The sequence below is a fragment of the Mastomys coucha genome, unplaced genomic scaffold (assembly GCF_008632895.1).
Source record: "Mastomys coucha isolate ucsf_1 unplaced genomic scaffold, UCSF_Mcou_1 pScaffold4, whole genome shotgun sequence".
Taxonomy (NCBI): Eukaryota; Metazoa; Chordata; class Mammalia; order Rodentia; family Muridae; genus Mastomys; species Mastomys coucha.
The window spans coordinates 10,485,843-10,491,230 of NW_022196910.1; positions in this window are offsets into that span (position 1 = coordinate 10,485,843).

The following is a 5,388-nucleotide window of genomic DNA, read 5'->3' on the forward strand; positions in this document are numbered from 1 at the left end:
TAATCATTGTAACCCATTCCAAAAATCCTCTCTTTGACGTATGTCTTCTCTAAGATCCTTCCAGTAATTGTTCATATTCTAACACCTATTAGCTACATAACAATGAAAGTTACTGATAGTTCTAAGCTTTGGTCACCCTATTCATAAGCTAAGGATCCTCACTGAGACATTATGAGGGATAACAAGACTATTTGACAACACATGGTGTCATATAATGGGAGATTGAAAATGAGACTCACCTAAGAGAGCTGGGCACATTTTCTGAAAAAAAAAATTAAGGAAATCTCCATGTAGGTAGACAGAATTTTCTTTGTCTTTTAAAAAGAAATTCTCCAACTATCCCATTATTAAAAAATCATGGTATGTGGAGTGGGATCTAGTCTAAACCCCAACCCTATCAGAAATGAGCTACCATGTCTCTCTCCTTGCTCAGGCGTCATTTCTTGATAATACAGATAGTCAAAAGTTATTGTAATCACTATTTTAGTATAATCCAATATACTATTTGGACTACTAGAGCAGGTGTTTTATAGTCGTTAATAAGACAGGTTCATTCATGGTCTAAATTTAAATTCTGTTTCCACCACTCATCTGAGTCACTTTGGGAAAGTTATTTGATATAGTTAATTTTAATGAGATTTCAGATCAAATAGGAGATGTAGTAGTTTGAATGAGAATGGCCTATATAGGCTCACATGTTTGAACACTTGGCCTCCAGGTAGTGGAACTGTTTGGAATGAAATAAGAAGTGTGGCCTTGTTGGAAGAGTCCTGTCACTAGGGGCAAGTTTAAAAGCACTTGAAGCCCACACTGTTCCCAGTTCACTTGTGGTTCAAGAAATAATCTGTCAGGTATGGCTTTCATGCCATAACTTCCTTCGTGTGGCCATACACCCTGCCATGATGGTCATGTACTCACCCTGTAAAACTATACACCACAAATAAACTATTTATATAGTGTTCTATTAAAACAATGGTAAAGTAACTAAGATAGAGACTAATTTCTGAACATCTGTGTGAAGTTGTATACAGTAGTGTTTAACTGAAATAGAAAGGTTTAGTTAGAATGCAAAAGGCACCACCCTATGGATTAGGGTACCAGACTGAAGGAAATGGGAAAGTAAGTAGATTTATCTTTCTGCTTCCTGACTGCAGACACAGAGTAGCAACTACCTCCTTTTCTGGCCACCACATCCTTCCTAGAGTTATAAAATGTCCACTAATTTTGTAAACCCAAAGAAACCCTACCTGAATTTTCATTTGTCAGATATTTTGTAACATCAATTTAAAAATTGACTAATTATTGTTATGTAAGAGCTCCAAACCTAGAATCACATATCAATGGACCAGAAATATTATAAACAACAATTTTACAAGGATATTATGTTTGTTAAAAGTAAAGTTAAGAGAAAATACTTAGACCAGGCAGTGGTGGTGCACGCCTTTAATCCCAGCACTTGGGAGGCAGAGACCGGTGGATTTCTGAGTTCGAGGCCAGCCTGGTCTACAGAGTGAGCTCCAGGACAGCCAGGGCTACACAGAGAAACCCTGTCTTGAAAAACCAAATAAGAAATAAAAAATAAAAATAAAATAAAATAAAATAAAGAAACCCATCAAAAAAAAGAGAGAAAATACTTAGAATGTTATGTGGTATACAATAACAAAAACCAAACCATTAAAGTAGGCATATATTTTATTTTTCTAGGAGAAAGAATCATTTTTGTTCTGTAGATCTGCTTGTTATGGGACAATGTCTTTATTTTATGAGGCTGTTGTTTTTTCATAGTGGTCCATATATTATGATAATAACCATTGGACAAAAATCACATCAAACTACTTTACTCTACATTACAATGATGTATAAAGATCTGCAATTTCTTGGAGAAGAAAGAGGTATACAAGAGTCATATTGAAAGAGCAAGATTTTCTGGATATAAGGATGAAGATTGAGCATATGAGTACAGAGGCATGAAGCCCAGGCCTGTATTCGCTTCCAACATTTTTATATGCTACGCTCAATCTCAGATGATTCAACCAGACACTTTTAGTCCCTGGTGACATCATTCAACTGCACAGATACACAATAGGAGTCACTAAGGTTGTTAGATAATGGGTTGGGAAGAACTTTAAAAAGGAGTAGGATGGGGAGACAATGAAAGAAGCTCCTAATAGGAAAATCAGGTACAGAAATAGTCAGTGTTGCCCTATGATGGTTGTGGAAACATTATTGGCCTGGCAGTCTCAGGGCTGTGATCTGTGATGCAGACAGTGATCTCCAGACACACACATGAAGGAGACCATTTTCTATATTTTTTAACTTAGACAATAGGAAAAATAACATTTTCCTCTTTTTATTTCTATTCTTTTAACTTGTTTAGAGTTTAGTGAAGCTTGGCTTGTGGTTGCAGTTATTGTAGATTTATGATGCAAATTCAAATGAATATAAAGGATATAAAGCTATCAGTGGTCGGATGCTTGCTTAGTATATATGAGCCCTTACATTCAATTCCCAGTACCACAAATCAGAACACAGTTCTCCTACTACATCCATCCCAGGATATCCTAACACCCCTGAATAGCAAGACTGTGACTATAAACCTCATGTCATGAAGATGATAGAGCACTTTAATGGGGATAAAAAGAATTCACTTAAAGAAATACAGCAAAGCGTAAACAGGTACAAGGTCATAAAGAAAACAAATAAATCCTTTAAAGAAATACAGGAAATTATAAATAAACAGGCAAAGTAAATGAATAAAGTGGTCCAAGACCTAAAAGTGGAAATAGAAGCAATAAATAAAACACAAATGGAGGCAACCCTGGAGATGGAAAACCTAGAAAAGAGAAAATCAGCTACAGATACAAGCATCACCAACAGAATGCAAGAGATGCAATAGAGAATCTCAGGCATAGAAGATACTATAAAAATTGATACATTGGTAAAAGAAAATGCCAAATGTAAAAAGTTCCTAACTTAAAACATCCAGGAAATGTGAGGCACTTTAAAAAGAACAAACCTAAGAATCATAGGAATAGAAGAGGATGAAGATTCCCAGTACAAAGGGCCAGAAAACATCTTTAACAAAATCCTAGAAAAAAGTCTTCCCAGCTAGAGAAAGAGATTGTTATGAATGTACAAGAATCACAGAACACCAAATAGGTAGACCAGAAAGGAAAATCCTCCCACCACATAATAATCAGAACACTAAATGTAAGAGTATTCGAAGTTGCAAAGGAAAAAGGCCAAATAAGCAATAACAGCAGAGCTATCAGAATTGCACTTGACTTCTCAACAGAGACTCTAAAAGCTACCAGTTCCTGGACGTGTCTCCCAGACCCTAAGAGAACACAGATGCCAGCCCAAACTACTATACTCTGCAAAACTCTCAATCACCAAAGATGGAGAAACCAAGAAATTCTATGACAAAACCAAATTTAAACAATATCTTTCTATAATTCCAGTCCTACAGAGTATACCAGAAGAAAAATTCTAACACATGGAAGGTAACTACATCTGAGACAAAATGAGAGATTGATTCTCTCTCTCTCTCTCTCTCTCTCTCTCTCTCTCTCTCTCTCTCTCTCTCTCTCTCTCTCACACACACACACACACACACACACATGAGAATTACATACACACGGTAACACCTCCAACATCAAAATAACAGGAATTAACAATCATTGGTTATTAATATCTCTCAATGTCAACTAATCAATAAAAAAAGACACAGACTAACAGACTGTATACTTAAACAGGATCCACCATTCTACTGCACACATGAAACACCTCAGCAACAAAGGCATACATTACCTCAGAATAAAGGCCTATAGAAAGATTTTCCAAGAAAATGGGCCCAAGAAACAAGATGGAATAGTTATTGTACTATCTAATAAAATAGCCTTTCAACCAAGTGTAATCAAAAGGCATGAGGAAAGACACGTCATTCTTTTCAAAGGAAAATCCACCAATATGAAGTCTCAATTCTGACAAGGGCATCCACATCCATAAAAGGAAATCTACTAGAGCCCAAAGCACACTTTTGAACCCCACACGATAACAGTGGGGAACTTCAACACCCCATTCTCATCAATTGACATGTCAACAAAACAGAACTTAAACAGAGAAACAATGAAACTTAGAGGTTATGAACCAGTGGATTTAACAAATATCTACAGAACACTTCACCCCAAAATAAAAGAATATACCTTCTTCTCAGCGCCTCACAGAACCTTCTGCAAAATTGACAATATAATTGGGCACAAAAGAAGCCTCAATAGATACAAGAAAATTAAAATAACCCCATGCATTCTATCAGATCACCACAGATTGAGGCTGAATTTCAAGAACAGAAACAATGAAAACACAGCTACTCAGTGAATCTCAACAACTCTCTATTCAGTGATCATTTGGTTAGAGAAAAAAAATAAAGAAATAAAAGACTTTCTAGAATTCAATGAAAATGAAAGCACATCACACCCAGACTTATGGCAGCCAATGAAAACAGTGGTGAGAGGAAGAGTCTCAGCACTAAGGGAATGGGATAAGGACATTGGAGAGATCTCATACTAGCAACTTAAAATCACACCTGAAAACTCTAGGAGAAAAAGAAGCAAAAACTCCCAAGAGTAGTATTTTGGTTCAGGGTCACTCCCCAGGGATTCTCATGTGTGATGACCTTTAGTATTTCTGCCCAGTTTGCTTGATAACAGAAATGGAGACACATGTTTCTCTTCTCCAATAGAGTAGTTAGTGAAAGAAAATGATGAGAGGGTCAGCAATGCTTATTTAAGGTTTGGGATGAAAATTTAAGGAGAATATCCCCAAATACTGAGCTGTTTCCTGAGAGACATGGGAGGCATCTCACCACAAATTTTATATCGTGTGGGGCAAAGTGCTGGTTACTAGATGACCTGTTTAAATCTGATGAGACTTGACATGATGCTCCCAACATTGGCAAAATTATGAACTCTAATGATAGTAAGTGCAGCTCCCTTGAGACAGCTGCAGGCAGAAAAATCTGATTATCTTCTATGTCCAGAAATGTCTGTGTAGAGTACTGTCAGGGAGTTCAGCTGAAAAGAGTCTAGCTACAGGGCTCTCTTGAACAGCATTTAATGTCCAGGCCTGCTGTGAGTTGAGCCAACAGATTGTAAACTTGGTGGATTATGAAATACAGCCTAGGATGGGTGATGCTGAACTTGGATTAGGAGTTAGGATGAAGAGAGTCAATGTCATAGTGATGAAAAATGAGATGATAGCGGTTTACATGGCTGTTTAGCAAGCACCTGCTCACATCAGGCCAGCACCTATCAAAGCAGGCTTCCTATCAGCATTTCCAGAGAAGTGTTTTCAGAGACAGGCAGTCTTATACCATGGTTTTGGAGTCCT